Here is a 20,243-nt window from a genome sequence, read left to right as displayed (position 1 = left end):
TAAAAATAAAAAATAAAAAAAAACCAAATGTTTACATAACGGACCATCTCACATTGTCATTGCACATTATTTTGTTTTCAAATGTCATAAGTTCACTGGTGATTATAATTGACAAGTAAGAATTGATGAAGGAAAGACTAATTCTCCTTTGAATTTGATGAAATAGAAGATGGAATCTACCGGCAATGCGTCAATTGGCTGATTTCAAATAGTTCAGGAGGCTAATTTACCAAAAAAAAAAAAAAAACAGTTCAGGGTGTCAATTTCAACTGGAGTAATAGTTCAAGGTGTCAAATGGTAGTTTATCCTAATTTTTAACTCTTCGGTTAATTTTCTGGATTTAGGATTCTGTAATCTTAGATTTTCTTTGATTAATTTTTAGATTTGAGAGTTAGGGTTTTCTGCAATCTCTCACTCTATTGGGCAGTTCTTCATACCCCAAACCCAATCCATAAATTTTCCTTCGTAGAAATTGGGAATTTGGGATTTAGGGATTTAGGGTTCAAATTTTCATACCGTATGTTTGAAATTTGAATTGGGAATCAATGTATTGTTCAAACTTGCAGACTTGCTGCATAGCATTGAATGGGAATTTATTTATTGTCCAAATCTACAAATGTACAACACCTTGCTATGATCTACAAGTGTTCAGCAACCTATGCATTGTGCAATATCTGCTTTCAATCTACAAGCTTGAAAGTAAATTGAGTATTTTATATTTGTAAGAATGTAATTTAGAGACTCAGTTTACAAGGCTCAAAGTTTTAAATTTCCAAAAAGCTATATGGGTATCTCTTCCCAGTCCCTCCTTATTTTATCTTCTTGTTTGCCATCTCTTTGCAGATATTTGTGGATGTAAATTTCTGCCTTCTTCTTCTTGGACGAAAATGCACAAGTAAAACAATTAATGCCTAAGGTCAAGGCCAAGAGCCTCACGCGTCCATGATGACTTGGGGGGGGGGCTTTGGCCGAAGAACCTCCAATGCTAAAGTTAGAATTTGAGAGAGAAGGTGTTTAGAGAATTTTTGGAGAAGAATGGACTTAGGTTTTTTAGAGAAATGAGGGCTATTTATAGGGGTGTGGCCGACCCTATTTGGAGAAACAGGGACTGGCCACTTATGGTGGTGATTTGAGTGTAATTGTAATCAATTAATTGGGTAATTATTCAATTAATTAGATAATTAATCCTAATTTGAAAAGAATAATTGGGGGTTATCTTATGGGGAGGATTTGATGAGGATTGATGAAATAGATTTTGAATAAATACCTATGTTGATCACATTTGACCTTGATTGAGCCGTTATTGTCTGCTGCTTGCCCGTGCAAGTCCCGATGTGCCTCGAGGGTAATTTTATCTTTTTATACCCAAAAATCCATGTGTCGCCTCCATAATTTTCCTGATTATTTTTTGCTCCACAAATGTCCCCACACCCGTTGGGCTGCTCCCAGGAAAAGGCAGTAGGTGTATAGATCTTTTCTTGCTTTAGGAAACATAGTATTGTTTCCTATTTTGATGTAGATTCCCTATTTAATTGGAAATTAGATCCTTTTAGGAAAGGGAAATAAATTACTTCTAAGTCTACCTTAAGTAGATTATTAAATCAACTTTAGAGAGCAATTTATTCTACCCTACAAGAAAGAGAAAGCTAGAGGATATTTGTTCTCCCTCCCCTAGCAATCTTTTACACTTACCCGTGCAAATAACCGTCTTTCGTTGCTTTCTTCGTCTTCTCCGCGCCATACCGACGTAAGAAAAATTAATTTTCCTTGTCTTTTTATTGGATAGTGTTATCGTGGGGCAGACGTTGGGCTGGTATAGCACGTCGGCTGACAGGGGCCAAGAGTCGACTCAGCATGGGCCGATGAGGTGTTATGGCAAGGACCACTGCTTGGGCTGCTCAGTTTGGCTAAAGCCAAGGCAACTGTACGACTGGGGCTACGGATTGAGGCGTTGGGATGCAATGTTAAGCAAGCCACATGGCTCATGTCCTTTGGGCTCTTAGACCTGATGTGGGCCAGGTTGGCGATTGAGAGAAATGATGAGGTCACGGGCCTCATGGGTTGCTGGAATGCTGGGCATGCAGGCCTCCTGCCTGCTGGTCTGAGAAAAAAAAAAGGAAAAGCCAGTATGGGTTGAGCTCCATTGCTGAGTATTGTGAATGACATTGGCTGCATAGCCCTCTTCGCTAGGTAAAATGTGGGTTGTTCTCAAGAGAGAAGATAAAGAGGATCAAAGTGGATGCATTGGCTCGTCTGATCGTTGTCGTGGAGCCTACTATGAATGAAGGTGGAAATAAGAGATCTTCTTCGCCTGCTCAAGAGATGCCAATTGAGAAAAAACTGAAGACTTATTTCATTGGTCGTGAGGGTCTGCCTGCTGCCGGGAGGCCTATGATTGACTTGACTTTTTCTAATGGGAAGAAAAATGAGGTTGCTAGATATGAGCCTGTGACACATGCCATGCCGAAAATGACTAGTGCGATTGTTGATAGGATTGCTCAGCGTTGAGGTTCTGTCATGCTCCCAATGACAAAGTCTGTACCAAGATGTCTATTGGGAGCTAAGTCCAGTTCACCTTTAGATAGGCTTGCTCCTATAAAGAGCGATAAGGTGGACTTTGCTGTTAAAGTGGCTCTAACGCTTATTCTTTTTGCTGTTGAGACTGGTTCGCCTGCTGAGAAAGATGAGACTGCTTGTGTTGGCAGTTGTGAGAAATCCACTAAGCCTGTTTCCCGAGAGGCTGCTGAGATTTATGCGCTTTTAAAGCTAGATTGACGGGTGTACCAAGCTTTTTGATGGCATTAGAGGGGTTATTAGCCCAAGTTCCTTTACGAAGCATACGACCCAATATAAAAAGACTGCTTTGTTTGCTATGATGCAGAAAATGGCGATTCTGGTAACCGAGTCTATGCTCCTTGACCAAGAGGATCCAAGGCTGCTAAAGAGATGGCAAAGACTATGGTAATTGAAGCTTATTCTTCTGTCGAGAAGATCAGAAAGTTGGAGTTTAAGCTCGTCACTTTGAAGGGGTCTAATATCTCTGCCCCTACTTCTTTATAGCTTGAGACCACTCGCCAAGCGATCGTTGACTTGAAGGCTAGGCTTAATGTGATCCAAGTTAAGTATGAAAATGCAGATAAGAATATTGGATGTTACATACATCAGATTTAAGATCTTGAGCATGCCATTTTTGAACTTCGTTCCACTGCTTACGCAAAGGATAAATAGCTGATTGGTGCTTATAATCAAGTGATCTACTTCAAGAAGATTGTCGATAGGATTGAACCCCAAGTGTTGGAACTCCAAGATGTACTGAAGATCAACTTAAGTCTGAAGAGAGAAGTAGTTAAGCTACAACACATCCGTGTTGGTTTTCTTAGGAAGAAAAAACAGTTGAAGGGTGAGAAGTCTGGGCTCGAGGCTTCACTTGTTCAGAGTTAGGCCGATTTCTACAAGCTGGTTTATGTAGACCATCTCTTTGGTAGGCCATCTGACTTTCAGTTTGTTGGGAATTGAGACCTTTTTTATTTCTCGGAAGACTTGCTTGCCTTTACTTTTGAGGATTCCATAGGTAAAGTGGTCGAAAAAGTTGGTGCCCAAGTTGGGGCAGCTAGGGGTGAAGTGCTGAAGGATGCCGCTGCTGAGAGTGTCGCGGCTATTAAAGGTGTGGCAACTGAGTAGTCATGGGATGTCCGAGTTGCTGAAGAGTAATCTTCTAGGTAGCCTTTAGGATTTTCTTTGTTTTCCTTGTTGTTTTTTGCTTTGCTTGAACTCTTTTGGCCGATACTAGTCGTTTATCAATTTTGCTAGAAAATTTAATAAACTTGCTTCATTTGCTTGTCTTCATCTTCACTTCTTTTGTTCTCGCCTAACCTTTAACCTTTAGACCAGCAGCATGTGTGCTACTTTTCTATAAGCAGACAGACCTATGTACCCTATGGGCTTTGAACCTCTTCACATAGTCATGAAATAACTCATTTGGGTTCTTCTTGACGTTGAACAAATGGTTGGACTTCTTCTTGATCGAGCGATAAGATGAATATTCTTTGGTGAAAACCAAAGAAAGTTCGTCGAAACTCCAGATGGATTGTGGCAACAGGGTGTAGAACCAATCTTGCGCCTCGCCTTGTAGAGTGGTGGCGAATATCTTGCACATTAGATCGTCATTGTTTTGATAGAGGATCATTACGCTTTGGTAGTGCTTTAGGTGTCTCTCCGGGTCTCTATCTCATCTGACGGATATGACATGTGGCATGCTGAACTTGCGTGGAGACTCTGCCTGCTCAATCTTGTCTATGAAGAGTGGCATGCTTATGTTGGTTATGTCTCATTGTAGTGCCTCGTCGGTGACCATGTTGCATTGGAAATCGCATAATCGCTAGGTCAAGAGCCTCTTTACTTTTTCCTAAATTTTCCTTTGTTGGGGTAGCAGAGCTCTCGGCTGCCTCCAATCTTGACCTGCTGATCTAGGTTGCTCTTTCATGTGCTCGGCTTGTCTATGCCACGGTTGCGGTGCATATGGTACGTTGCTAAAAGGAAAGAGAGTTCTTCGCAAGCTATCGGTTGAACTTGAGCTTGATTGAGTGACTACTTCTCTTCGTCCGTCATGCTGCCTACTCCGATGTAAGGTGGAGGATACTCATTGCGGGCCAAGCCATGAATGAACACTTTGCCTAGAAGGTTGCTCATGTTGATTATCGGAGTGTGACCCCAACCATAAGTGTATACTCGTCTATTGGCTTAATTGAGAATGCACACTCATCCGTGCGCTAAGACAAGAGTATACGCTATCTCGAGGGCCTAATTGAGAGTGTACACCATCAGAACGCTTTATTAGTGACTGATTGAGTGATTGTTTGCCGGGACACTACTGGAGAGGTTTGTTGTCTGCCCTTATCCTACTTCAAGACACCTCTTATAAGGCATATTGCATCTCAGTACGCTGCAAGAGTTGATTCACCAAGGTTGTCTGTTGTGCGAGGGTGCTTATCAACCCTATGACTTGTCGGGACAAGTGTTGTTAGCCATTTGGGTTGGAAGAGCTTGGACGGAATGCATCTCCTTGAGTATTGGAAGTGTAATAGACTTCGGGAGCGAGATTTGAGTTGGGAAATGTCAAATCTGCGAAGAAATTAGGTGAAAATGCACCCGGCTCAATCGTCGACCCAGAAATTTAGAGCCGGGATGGTTGTACCGATCTTGGACTGGTTTAGGTTGCTTGGGACACCACGAAAGTAGGCTAAGGCACATGAGTGAGCTGTTCCACATGTGGCACATGTGGGAGTTGGGCTTAGGCTCAGCTTAGATGCGCGCTAGGCTCGCGTCGGGTCGTGGCTTGGGTTGGTTCATCCTAGGCTTAGGCCCTTAAAGCTTGAAATAGTGCGGCTTAGGCCCTCTAGACTTGGCCTTGGCCTTGGAGTGGATTGGGCTCGAGATGGCTTTAGGCCCGCGAGGTCTAGGCTGCTGCCTCGGCAGCTGTGGCTGCGACTTTGGCCTCTTTGTGCTAGGCCGAGCTGGACTCTCTTGTGGCGCGGGCCTGGGCTAGCTGTTGCAAGGTGGCATGGGCATGGGCCTGGGCTAGGGGCTGCAAGGTGTCTCATTCACCGTAGGCTTGGGTTGTGCCGAAGGTTGCCACGGTGGTGGCTACTGTGGTTGCTGCTACGGTGGTACCCCGTTGGGATGGTGTCGTTCCACTTGTCGTCGTGTTGAACCTTGTGGATCGTCGTGGTCCAAATCATTGGACGTAGGAAGTTCTATTTGTTATGGTTTCCAAGTTTCTAGTCATTGTACTTTTCTTTTACGTTTTATCAAAGAATTTTTATAAAAAAAAGTTTCAAAATAAGAACGTACGAAAAATCTACAAATGAACAAGAAAACAAAAAACCTTGAATGCAAGAGTATTTTTTGGAGCGTGTGAATCAAGGCTCTCAATGAAAGCACCAATTTGTGGATGCAAATTTCCACCTTTTTCTTCTTGGATGAAAATGCACTTGCAAAACAATTAGGTCTAATCGGATAAACAGTCCTCGTGGTGATAAGGTAATCGGAAGATAGCCCTTGTGGTAAAAGAATTAGGATTTAAACCTTGTGGTAGAGTCCGTTAGCAAATTTGGTCCAAAATTGATTTTTCCGTTACTTGTCTGTTAAATACAAGGATAAAAATGTATTTTAATTTGTATGCCTTCTTCTTCCTCCCTCTGCATTTCATCTGTTTATATCTTAAAACAGCCCCCTACCAGAAAACCACAAAAAATAAACCATGATCATTAATCTCTCAGCTTCTTCACCCTCTTCTTCTTTCTCTCTCATCAAGTTATCCAATTCCAAATCACCCATCTCTAATTTTCCATCAAAACCCAAAACCCACCACCCAAAACCTCCATCTTTTTCCATTTGCTTACATGGATGCCTTATAGATAAGTTGCAACGAAATGACCGCTCTCATGGACAACAATTATGGCTGTTAACACAGTAGCCACCTCCAAAACCGACTGAGCACTTTCAAAGTTGCCAGAGTCAAACCCAGGATTGCACAAGTCCTAAACTTGAACCTTTTCCCATGTGGGTACCTGCCATTTTCAATGAAAAATCAATCCTTGCAGTGAAAACCAAGGTCTAGTTAAGAAAATGAGCAGCAAATGGAAGAAGATAAAGGTTTTTGGTGGTGGGTTTTGGGTTTTGATGGAAAATCAGAGATGGGTGATTTGGAATTGGATAACCTGATGAGAGAGAAAGAAGATGAGGGTGGAGAAGTTGAGAGATTAATGATCATGGTTTATTTTATGTGGTTTTCTAGTAGGGGTTGTTTTAAGATATAAACAGATGAAATGCAAAGGGAGGAAGAAGAAGGCGTACACCTTAAAATACATTTTTATCCCTATATTTAACAGACAAGTAACAGAAAAATTAATTTTGGACTAAATTTGCTAACTGACTCTACCACAAGGGTTTAAATCCTAATTTTTTTACCACGAGGGCTATCTTCCGATTACCTTATCACCACGAGGACTGTTTATCCGATTAGGCATTTGTTAACACCTAAGGTCAAGGCCAAGAGCCTCACGCGTCCATGTGCCCACGATGAATTGGGGGGGCTTTGGCCGAAGAACCTCTGATGCAAAAGCTAGAATTTAAGGGAGAAAGTGTTTAGAGAATTTTTTGAGAAGAATGAACTTAGGTTTTTTGGAGAAATTATGGCTATTTATAGGGATGTGGCTGGCCCTATTTAGAAAAATAGGGACTGACCACTTATGGTGGTGATTTGAGAGTAATTGTAATCAATTAGGCAATTAATCAATTAATTAGCTAATTAATTCTAATTTAAAAAGAATAATTGAGGGGTTACCTTGTGGGGAGTATTTGATGAGGATTGATGAAATAGGTTTTGAATAAATACTTATTTTGATCACCTTTGACCTTGATTGAGTCGTTATTGTCCACTGCTTATGCATGGGAGTCCCGGTGTGCTTCGAGAGTAATTTTATCTTTTTCACCCAAAAATCTACGTGTCGTCTCCATAATTTTTTTTATTATTTTTGGCTCCACAATGTTTACATGAATCAATTGGTGATTAATATTAGTCCATATCATGAATTCGTTTAAGGAATCATAAACGTTAATCAGTAATTTTGGTTTTTATTATGGGCAACGATATATGTAATGGGAGATGGCTGTAAATATACTTATATATAGCTATATATGGAAACAAAACTTTGTAATCAAGGAGGTTTCTTCTGCAGGAGTAATAAATTATTAAACTATTTTTTTCAAAAAAAAAATATTAATAATTGGACCTGTTGACCCGCCTCGAACCGACTCCTTTTTTACAGGCCAATTAAGGTCTAGTTTCAAAGTTCAGATTCTTAAACCCAGTGGCCCACCAAATTACATTTTAAAATGGGTCAAGTCTGGTCCATCCAAATTTGGGCCTGGGCCTAATGTATACTTTGTAGAAGATATAGTGATGACAAATGAAGCACAATTGGGAGAATGTGAAGCTTAACCTTTGGTGGAAGTGTTGGAAGCTAAAGGTCTTCACCTACGATATAAGACCACTAGTGCTTCGAATATGTCCCATAACTTCTCTCAGCCAAAAGCACTCATGTGATGCTTCATGCAGGGTTAGAATCTCAGCATGGTTAGATGAAGTCACAACTAGCGTTTGGTTGGTAGACCTCCAAGATATAGCGGTGTCTCCAACAGTAAAGACATAACCAGTTTGAGAACATGCTCTATGTGGGTCAAACAAATATCTAGCATTTGCGTAACCAATAAGGCGAGAATCAATCCTAGTACCATAGGGGACGGCAACACTTGGAGATTCACGAGTATAGAACAAGCCCAAATCCGCAGTACACTTGAGGTAGCGAAAAATGTCTTTAACACCAGTCCAATGCCTGCGTGTGGGCGCATTGCTGTATCTAGCCAATAGATTCATAGCGAATGAGATGTCAGGTCTAGTGCATTTAGCCAAGTACAATAAAGCCCCAATTGCACTTAGGTAAGGAACTTTGGGTTCCAAAATCTCTTCCTCATCCTCCTTTGGATGGAAGGGATCTTGTTTAGCATCTAGAGTCTGAATGACCATGGGTGTACTCGAAGGCTTCGCTTTATCTTCATTAAAATGACGCAACACCTTTTGGGTGTAGTTTGATTGATGTACTAGGATTCCATCCGAACAATGCTCGATCTCCGGGTTGAGGCAATATCGAGTTTTCCCAAAATACTTCATCTTAAATTCCGATTTCAAGTGTGCAACAATTTTCTCAAGCTCTGCAGGAATCCCAATGAGATTTATGCCATCGACATAAATTGCAATGATTGCAAATCCGTAATGTGACTTCTTTATGAACACGCATGGGCATAGTTCGTTGTTCACATAACCTTGACTTGTCAAATATTCACTCAGACGGTTATACCACATCCGCTCGGATTGTTTCAATCCGTAGAGTGACCTCCTCAACCCAATTGAGAGAGTGTTCTGTGGTTTAGAACTATTTAAACCAGTCAATGGAAGTCCTTCTGGAACTTTCATGTATATTTCTGTATCTAGATCCCCATAGAGATACGCGGTTACCACTCCATAAGCTGCATATTTAGTATTTTTGGAAACTAACAAATTGATTAGGTAGCGGAACGTTATAATGTCCATTACGGGGGAATATGTCTCCTCGTAATCAATCTCAGGGCATTGAGAGACGCCTTGTGTTACAAGGCGTGCTTTATATCGCACTATTTCATTCTTCTCATTACACTTCCTCAGAAAAACCCACTTGTAGCCAATAGGTTTCACGTGTGGTGGTGTAGGAACGATAGGTACAAATACCTTACGTTTCACGAGCGAATCAAGTTCGACTTGGATTGCTTGTTTCCAATTTGACCAATCGGTTCTATGTCGACATTCATCGACGGAACGTGGTTTAATGTCATCACTAAGCATGATGTCAGTAGTTACTGAGTACGAGAATGCATCTTCGACGATCATCTCATTCCTATTCCAAACCTCATCCAATACTGTGCAGTGGACTAAAATCTCACGATTCTCAAGAGGCCGGCATGTTTCGTCTGAAGCATCACCGTAATCTAGTATAACCTCATGCCTTGGAACAGATGAGTGAGCGATGGTCGGATTCAAACTACAGTCACTAGTTGGTGCCATTTTCCTCTTCCGCGGTTGTGAATCCTTTGAACCAAGGGGTTTGCCACGTTTCAGGGTCGGAGCAGGTGATTGGCTAGCCACCAATGTACCTTGCTGTGTGGATGGTGTTGCCTCCCCACCTTCGGGGATGGTTCGGCCTTCCCAAGCGAGTTGTTGATGTATGTGGGGTACATCTATCATTACAGGTGTGTTTGCAACGGGCATATGTGATCTTGTCACATTTGCTCGATCATTAAAAGCATCTGGCATGCTTTGAGCAATGCTCTGAAGATCTATAATTCATTGCACCTCAATTTCAGACTGGGGCAGTGCAGGGATCTAAATGAGACATAGTGGGAGCATACCACGACAATTCATGACGTTCTACAAGAACATTAGCATGTTTATCTCCCCCTAACGACGGGAAGATTGTCTCATCAAAGTGACAATCCACAAAACATGCGGTAAACAGATCTCTTGTCAAGGGTTCTAAGTATCGAACAATTGATGGTGAATTATAACCGACATAGATTCCCATTTTTCTCTAAGGACCCATTTTGGTTCGTAGTGGCGGCGCTATTGGCACATAAACCCAAACACCCGTAAATGCGAAACGTCAGGCTCGTATCTAATGACCAACTGTAACGGTGAATGTGGTTGGGTAGAGGTGGGCCTCAAGTGGACCAACATAGTTAGGTGCAATATTGCATAGCCCCAGGCAGATACCAGCAGTTTAGTTCTCATAACCAAAGTCCGAGCTATAAATTGAAGGCGCTTTATGAAAGCTTCTGCCAGGCCGTTTTGGGTGTGAATATAGGGCACATGATGTTCCACATCAATCCCAACTGACATGCAATAATCATCAAAAGTCTGTGACGTAAGCTCTCCAGCATTATCTAGTCAAATCGACTTGATCGGATAATCAGGGTGGTGAACCCTTAGCTTAATGATTTGAGCTAGGAGTTTAGCAAATGCAGCGTTGCGTGTGGACAACAAGCAAACATGTGACCATCGTGTCGATGCATCAACCAACACCATAAAGTATCTAAATGGTCCGCAGGTTGGTTAGATAGGTCCACAAATGTCCCCTTGAATCCTCTGAAGAAATTTAAGGGGGGCGTGAATAATCTTTGTATATAAAGGTTGAGTATTCAACTTCCCTAAGAACACGCTTTACATGGTGGAACTCCAACATAGGGATGTAACTTATTCTCGTGTGAAGATTTGAGGATACAACGCATCATGTCACATCCAGGAAGTCCCAAACGGTCATGCCAAAGCAACAAAGTGTCTTGGAACTCAGGCATAGGGCCGGCCATACTGTGGGCTTCTATGCCATGAATGGTTGTGATGTATATTGATGCACAAAATTAGTGAGGACTTTGGTACAACAAAAAGTGTTAAGTTTGTGACCTTCGCTAGATTGCTTCGGTCATTAGTATGGATAAGTATGCAAATGGATAGAGACAGGGAAGTAAACGCAAGATGTACGTGGTTCACCCAGATTGGCTATGTCCACAGAGTAGAGGAGTTCTCATTAATTGTGAAGGGTTTACACAAGTACCTACGTTCAAGCTCTCCTTTAGTGAGTACTAGTGAATGATTTAATACAAATGACATTAGGAAATATTGTGAGAGAATGATCTCTATTTATAGAAGAGAGTTTCTAGTTTCATTCTGACATTGACACGTGTCGTGTTGATTTTGGCTTCTGATGTTGACACGTGTCGCGTTATGATTAGCTTCTGATGTCGACACGTGTCACGCTGTGATTGGCCTCTTAGTTAGAGGAAACTCTTCTGGTCCTTGACGGTATAATGTTGACCGATGCTCAGTAGTTTCGGGATTGGTCAAGTATGGTACAAATAGTGCTCTCCTAAGTTCCCGAGTGAAGGAAGCTCCTCGGTTAGGGATTTGCAAGATCCAAGCTATTGAGTAATCACGAAAGTGTGGTATCATTTTCACTTGCCTTATGTGTCTCATATGTAGATGTGGCATCTTCTCTGGAAGTACTTTTCCTCCATCCAATGATGGTATCTTTAACCGATAAAGATGCAGAAGGTAATGTATCAATTTCACTTGAAGCTTACTTGTAGTTTCGGGCTTGGTCAAGTGCGATACAAACCCTACAGTAGGAGTCCCCCAAGTCGCCGAGCTAGGAGATTTGTCGAAGGAGGTAACAGACAAGGTAAGCAATCAGACTTCCAAGCAAGCAACCTGGATCAGAGGTTTGACTTCAGCTTCCAGTTGATTGTTCTCCTTCTCCTTGTGTCGTAAACAGTAACAAGGATAAGGAGAAGCAAATGGAGAAGAGATGATATGGGATACTTTTGCTTTTGAAGAAGTAACTTTCCACAAGCTTATTCTTCAACTGGGCTGGAAGGTTTTCTGGTTTCCTCCAGAGTATAAGGCCGACTTAAGAATTTGAGGGTTAAAACAAGTCCATCAAATCTAGAGTACGTTCAACCCTGATGATATGGGATACTTTTGCTGTTGACAAAGTAGTGGATGTATCAGCACGTGTTCTATTACGCTTGTCTCTACATGCTTCCTTGTATCCTTTTCACTTGCCCTATCTGTTCCTCAGGCAGATGTTGTATCTTCTCTGGAAGCATAAGATGTTGAAGATGAGTACTCGAGAGCAATGTCAGATAAGTAATCAGGCAAGGGGTTCCAGGTAGTAAGTTCCTAACTGGAGGCTTGATTCCAAGTGCTGACTGATTGCTCTCTTTCTCCTTGTCTTGTAGGTAAGAACAAGGCCAAAGGAAAAGACAGGGAAAAAGCATGATATGGGATATTCTTGCTTTTAACCCTGATGATATGAGATACTCTTACTCTAGTGTGGCTTGTTTGCAGAGGTATTATTGGGAAGAAAAGAAGCTGAGTATTTCGAGAGACTCTGCTAAGAATGCCCTCTCGGATGTGAAGAAAAGTTGAGCATTTTTTTTATTTGCAGGTCTGCCTGGCTGTGGAGGATGGAGGTCGACATATATAGGAGTTTCCCTAACAACAAGTAGTAGTGTTATTCCTTTACCTTTCTTGGTCATAGTAATGTAGTGGGAGCTGCAAGCTTCACATGTTTTAACTTTGTCAGAGCTCTTTGAAAAAGTGGTCTGTGGTATCTGGAAAGCTGATGTTGCGCATGAAAATTGCAAACAAGTTTTATCCAAGGAAATCTGGCTCTCGAAGTTCGGAGAGAGATGCCTCTTCAGTTTTCAAACAAGCAATCCTGTCGGGGATCTGGCTCTCGAGATTCAGAGAACGGTGCCTCTTCGATTTTTGAGAAAGCAATCCTGTTGGGAATCTGACTCTTGAGATTCGGAGAGCAGTGTCTCTTCAATTTTTAAGAAAGTAATCCTGTTGGGAGTTTGGCTCTCGAGATTCGGAGGGCGGTGCCTCTTCAATTTTTGAGCACATAATCCTGTTGGGAGTCTGGCTTTCGAGATTCGGAGAGCGGTGCCTCTTCGATTTTTAAGAAAGCAATCTTGTTGGGAGTCTGACTCTTGAGATTCGGAGAGCAATGTCTCTTCGATTTTTGAGAAAGTAATCTTGTTGAGAGTCTGGCTCTCAAGATTCGGAGGGCGGTGCCTCTTCAATTTTTGTGCACGTAATCCTGTTGGGAGTCTGGCTCTCAAGATTCGGAGGGCGGTGCCTCTTCGATTTTTGAGCACGTAATCTTGTTGGGAGTCTGGCTCTCGAGATTCGGAGAGTTGTGCCTCTTCGATTTTTGAGCAAGCAATCTTGTTGGGAGTATTTTCTCGAATGTGAGTAAAGGTTGGGCATTTTTACCAGTCTGCCTTGCCACGGAGCATGAAGGTTGACACACATTAGGACTTTCAAGTTATCAAGCAGTGGTGTTGTTCCTTTACCCTTGTGAGTAAGAATAGGGTAGCTGGACCTTCAAAATTTATGTTTCTAAACTTTGTTAGAGATCTTTGGCAAAGTTATCTGTGGTACTTGAGGAGCTGATGTTGCGTGTGAAGAGTGATGCCTCTTTGAAATCTGAAGAGTGGTGCCTCTTCGATTTTTGAACCAACGGCACTGTTACCCTTTCTTTTATAAGGGCACCAATTGTGTGCAAAAAGTACTTTCTGAGAGTTATTGCTTAGGAATTTTCCCTTTATTTTTGAGCTTAAGAGATTTATTGCACCTTATTTCTCCTTCATCATTTCTGAGAATGTTTGGCCCATCTGATCGTCGTTTTGACTTGAACTTTGGTGAAGAGGCAACCATACCTTCCCAAGACAACATATGGCGCCCATCCTTCTTATCCCCTACTGGTCCTCTTACCATTGGGGACTCTGTGATGAAGAATGATATGACTGCTGCGGTGGTGGCCAGGAACCTTCTTACTCATAAAGATAACAGACTACTTTCCAAACGGTCTGATGAGATGGCTATTAAGGATTCTATGGCTCTCAGTGTTCAATGTGCGAGTTCTGTGTCTAATATGGCCCAATGCTTATTTGCTCGAACCTGCCAAGTTGAATCATTGGCGGCTAAAGTGATAAGTCTCAAATAGGAGATGAGAAGGCTCAAGCATGAGAATAAACAGTTGCACAGGCTCGCACATGACTATGCTACAAACATGAAGAGGAAGCTTGACCAGCTGCAGGAATCTGACGGTCAGATTTTACTTGATCATCAGAGGTTTGTGGGTTTGTTCTAAAGGCATTTATTGCCTTCATCTGCTGGGGCTGTACCGCGTAATGAAGCTCCAAATGATCAACCTTCGGTGCCTCATCCTTCTGGGGTTCTACTCAGTACTGAGGCTCCGAATGATCACCCTCCGGTGCCTACTCTTTCTGGGGCTCTGCCGACTGCTGAGACTTCTCATGAGCAACCTTTGTGAAGGCTCCCTCTTGTTTATTTATTTTGATTTATGTATATGTACATATTTGTAACTTATCGAAGATATCAATAAACAAGCTTTGCTTCATTTCAACGTATTGTGTTAAATACACCAAGGCCTTCTTCACTAAGTTCTTTGAATTTTTTCTTTTGTTGAAGCTTGTATGTTGAAGCTTTGTAAGTGAAGCATGTAGGTTGAGGTAGTGCTCCCTTAATTTCCTGAGTGAGGAAAACTTCTCGGTTGGAGACTTGAAAAAATCCAAGTCACTGAGTGGTCGTGAGACTTCCGAGTATCAAGGTGCAGTAGCATATGGTAGGAGTCCCCCAAGTCTCCGGTCGAGGGAGTTGATGAAGGAGGTGTCTTGCTAGTAGCCAAGTTTCCAAAGTAACAAAACTTCACCATTTTCCTTTCTAAGTGGTAGCCCAAAACTCCTCCTTCCTATATATTTGTTTCGAATTTTCAAATTTTCGAATTTTTGAATTTTCGAATTTCCGAAAAAAGAAATATATATATATATATATATATATATATATATATATATTAAAGCTTTATAGGTGAAGCTTTGTAGGTGAAGCTTTGTTGGGTAACATGAATTGATTTTGCTTCACACTATCTTGATCAAGATAGTGTGAAGCTTTTGTAGGTGAAGCTTTTGTGTTGAAGCTTTGTAGGTGAAGCTTAGGTGAACTTTTTATGGGTGAAGATTTTATGGTGGGTGAAGCTTTTGTGGTGGGTGAAGCTTTTGTGGTAGGGGAATTTTTTGTGGGTGAAGCTTTTGTTGGTGAAGCTTTTATGGGTGAAGCTTTTGTAGGTGAAGCTTTTGTGGTGGGTGAAGATTTTGTGGGTGAAGCTTTTGTGGTGGGTGAAGCTTTTGTTGGTGAAGCTTTTGTAGGTGAAGCTATTATGGGTGAAGCTTTTGTAGGTGAAGTTTTGTGGTGAGTGAAGCTTTTATGGGTGAAGCTTTTGTAGGTGAAGCTATTGTGGGTGAAGCTTTTGTAGGTGAAGCTTTGGAGTTGAATCTTTGTAGGTGAAGCTTTGGAGTTGAAGCTTTTGTTGGGTACCATGAATTGATTTTGCTTCACGCTATCTTGATCAAGATAGTGTGAAGCTTTTGAGAATTTGTAGTTGTCCTCCATTGATGAAGCTTTTGTTGGTGAAGCTTTGTTGGGTACCACGAATTGATTTTGCTTCACACTATCTTGATCAAGATAGTGTGAAGCTTTTGAGAATTTGTAGTTGTCCTCCATTGATAAAGCTTTGTTGAATTTCCTTTTTTTTTTTTTGGGAAACTAGAAATTTGAAAATGTGGGAGAGACAACATATACAAATTTTTCTTCCACACTGTTGAGCAAGAAAATGTGATGCAAGCCACACCTTGTAGTAGTCGAAGGTTTGGATGAACCATATAAATTGAATTTGCTTCGAACAGTCTTGAATTTGCCTCAAAGGTTTGAGAATTGTAGTTGCCCTCCATTGATGAAGCTTTTGTTAGCACCATAAATTGGTTTTGCTTCACACTATCTTGATTAAGAGTGTGTGAAGCTTTTGAAAATTGTGGTTGCCCTCCATTGATGAAGCTCTTGTTGGCACCATAAATTGGTTTTGCTTCACACTGTCTTGATCAAGAGTGTGTGAAGCTTTTGAAAATTGTGGTTGAACTCCTTTGATGAAGCTTTTGTTGGCACCATAAATTGGTTTTGCTTCACATTGTCTTGATCAAGAGTGTGTGAAGCTTTTGAGAATTGTGGTTGCCTTCCATTGATGAAACTCTTGTTGGCACCATAAATTGGTTTTGCTTCACACTGTCTTGATCAAGAGTGTGTGAAGCTTTTGAGAATTGTGGTTGAACTCCTTTGATAAAGCTTTTGTTGGCACTATAAATTGGTTTTGCTTCACACTGTCTTGATCAAGAGTGCGTGAAGCTTTTAAGAATTGTGGTTGCCCTCCATTAATGAAGCTCCTGTTGGCACCATACATTGGTTTTGCTTCACACTGTCTCGATCAAGAGTGTGTGAAGATTTTAAGAATTGTGGTTGTCCTCCATTGATGAAGCTCTTGTTGGCACCATAAATTGGTTTTGCTTCATACTATCTTGATCAAGAGTGTGAAGCTTTTGAGAATTGTGGTTGAACTCCTTTGACGAAGCTCTTGTTGGCACCATAAATTGGTTTTGCTTCACACTGTCTTGATCATAAGTGTGAAGCTTTCTACGAGTTGTATTGTTTGCATTATTACAGAGGGGAAATGTCTGAAGTAGATGCAAGAGGGCTGAATAGCTTGATCTTCGTATGCCATGCACTGAAGTTGTTGTTGGCTTGCAATAAGACTTTGTTGGTGACTATAACTCTTGTTGGGCATAAGTGTTCCCCTAGTTGAGTTGTCAAGCTTGAGGGTTTTTGATTATTTGTGAATGCTAGGAGTTCACATGTATAAGTTGTACCACTTGTCTTTTGGTAGGTGGAATGAATGGTGAATTGCTTTCATCACTTGGTTGGTGGTACGAAGGTGAGTTCCTTCACCTTTCATCACATTTCATCACCTGGTTGGTGGCATGAATGGCAAGTTGCCAAATGATATTAGAGTACGGGTTGTACATTTCATCACTTGGTTGGTGGCATAAAGATGAGTTCCTTCTTCACCTGGTTGGTGGCATGAGTGGCAAGTTGCCAAATGATATTAGAGTACTGGTTGTACATTTCATCACCTGGTTGGTGGCATGAAGGAGAGTACGGGTTGTACATTTCATCACCTGGTTTATGGCATGAAGATAAGTTCCTTCTTCACCTGGTTGGTGGCATGAGTGACAAGTTGCCAAATGATCATAGAGTACGGGTTATACATTTCATCACCTGGTTGGTGGCATGAAGGAGAGTACGGGTTGTACATTTCATCACCTGGTTAGTGGCACGATGATGAGTTCCTTCTTCACCTGGTTGGTGGCATGAGTGGCAAGTTGCCAAATGATATTAGAGTACAGGTTGTACATTTCATCACCTGGTTTGTGGCATGGTAGAGAGTACGAGTTGTACATTTCATCACCTGGTTGGTGGCATGAAGATGCGTTCCTTCTTCACATTTCATCACCTGGTTGGTGAGAATAAAGGCAAGGTGTCGAGGCACATTGTTGCAAGTGTCGAAGACACAAAGTATGTTGAACCCTTTCGAAGCACAGTTGGCTTATGTATGGATGTGTTGGAATGTATGATGCTTATGTATGAATGTGTTGGAATGTATGATGTTTATGTATGAATGTGTTGGAATGTATAATGTTTATGTTGATTGATATGAGTGATGCTTATGAATGTTTTGCTACGCATGAAGGGATCCATGCTTTTGATATGTGAATCATGTAGGTTGTAACACTTAGTATCACATACTTTGTGTCAAAGTACGCATGTTGAAGCTCTAAGTTAGAGTATAAGGGTAGGTCAGTGTAGACCAAGTGTTCCAGTGTTAGGAACGCAAAAAACTTAGAAGAAGTTGTCTGAATTCCCTCTTCTTTAAATATTTGCCGAATGGCTTGTGTATGCCTTCTTATAATAGCATTTCCTTCAGTACCTAGTCCTCTATTTTGAAAGAGTGAGGCTTGGCCCCATAGTCATAATAGTCGACGGTACGTTCACCCCTGGTTGTCTTGATACGAACTTTTATCCCTCTTGTTGTAATGGGCTTGCTGAGAGTAAAAATTGTTCCTCTTACCAAGAAACAGATGTGTTTGGTGACTTAGCGAGTAGCTAAATGAGGCTAAAGATGATGCAATGGGTGTCTAAATGGCCAATATCTCCTCACTTCGTAGAACTTGACTTCCACTTCCCATTTGTTGATAGGGGTTAACCATATGGGGGTTCCCTTGGTATGTCCTTGGTTCGACGGATGCGTGGTTATAAGCATGTGCCATCACCTCAGAGTAAGTCTTCCAAGTGTTGGCATTGATCATGTACTTGAAAAAACAATCACGTAGGCCTGTCGTGAAGGCCTTGAGGGCAATCTTGTCATCTGCCTCAGCGCAGCAAGAATACTTATGGCTGAAGCAACCAACATACTCTAGTAGTGACTTGTCCAGCTTCTGGCGAATAGTGTACAAGTCATCTGCAGAATGCAAGTGATCGGTCTGGAAGATGTGTTGAGAGACAAACAGTTTCCTCAATTCCTCAAATGAGTCTACTGTCTCAGGTGGAAGACAGCAATACCAGTTTAGAGCTTCGTCAGAGAGGGTCGAGGGGAAGAGAAGACATCGTTCTTCGTCGGTGTGCATCTGATATGCCATGGTGGACTCAAAGAGGTTAAGGTGTTCAATTGGGTCCTCATTTCCAGTATAGAGTTGTAAACTAAGCTTTTGTTTTGTCTTCGCTTGAAGGGGGTGTCGATGATCCTTCTTGTGGAATGGCCAGGCCTGGGTTGGTTCCAGTCAGGTATCTCGGCCTGATATTCGGCCTTCAACTTCTTTACTTCCTCAAAGAGCTGTAGGACAAGGGGGTCATGAGTGGAGTTATGTACCACTGGAATTTTCTTTTGTAAGTCTTCATCGCCTCTTGGAAGTAGGAAAGTTTGAGCATGGGCGTGTGGTTTTTTCTTGGACTCGCCGTACTAACTTCTAGGGCGAGTCTATCGAAATATCTCAGAGTCCCCCATACCTTCATGTTCCTCTGGGACCTGTCATTCCTTCCCTAAATTGGCAGCTGGCCTAGGTCGTGGGAGGGGACCGAGTCTTTCAGAAACCCTTGGGCTATTGATCTCCGAGCATATGTGGAGGGGATTCTCTCAACGTTGCTTTAGGAAGTCTCGACAGTCACGATAAACGGTTTTCGATCCTTCCAACCCTTCTGCAAGGAGGTATCTTCCTCCACTTCTTCTACTTCGGGTCGAAGCATCTGGGTTGAGAGAAGTCTCATGTTGATCAATGTTTTGATGATTAACTCGCTCATCTTCAGGGATACCCATGTCGAAGGGAGATGACCCTCCGTGTTGGGGGGCCCAGATGATGGTTGATGTCCACAAGGGCAACGAGCTCGCGTGTTTGAGTACGCCTAGTTTCGTGGAGCGTCTCAAAGAGCTTCTCATACTACTTATGGAGGACCTCATTCTTCATTGCTATCTTGTTGTTCTGAGCTTTTAGCTCATCGACTTTAGCTTGAAGAGAAACCCTATTTCCTTTCTTCATTCGTTGCTTCGCACTAAATGCAAGAGGGGTGTCATTCTGTGTGTTATGGCTTCTTTCGCTCCCCATGTTGGAAAGGGATGCCTGGTCAAAAGAGAGTGCGTGAATGATGGAAATCAGCTTGGAAAAGCTGAAGAGAGTGGGAATACGTGTTGTTCCCATAGACGGCGCCAAATGTTGATGCACAAAATCAGTGAGGACTTTGGTACAACAAAACGTGTTAAGTTTGTGACCTTAGCTAGATTGCTGCAGTCACTAGTGTGGATAAGTATGCAAATGGATAGAGACAGGGAAGCAAACACAAGATTTACGTGGTTCACCCAGATTGGCTACGTCCACGGAGTAGAGGAGTTCTCATTAATTGTGAAGGGTTTACACAAATACATACGTTCAAGCTCTCCTTTAGTGAGTAGTAGTGAATGATTTAGTACAAATAACATTAGGAAATATTGTGAGAGAATGATCTCTATTTATAGAAGAGAGTTTCTAGTTTCCTTCTCACATTGACACGTGTCGTGTTGTGATTGACTTCTGATGTTGACACGTGTCGCGCTATGATTGGCTTCTGATGTCGACACGTGTCGCGCTGTGATTGG

Source organism: Malus sylvestris, chromosome 15, assembly GCF_916048215.2.
Source record: "Malus sylvestris chromosome 15, drMalSylv7.2, whole genome shotgun sequence".
Taxonomy (NCBI): domain Eukaryota; kingdom Viridiplantae; phylum Streptophyta; class Magnoliopsida; order Rosales; family Rosaceae; genus Malus; species Malus sylvestris.
The sequence above is the reverse complement of the archived record's forward strand: the minus strand, read 5'-3'. Positions refer to the sequence as shown.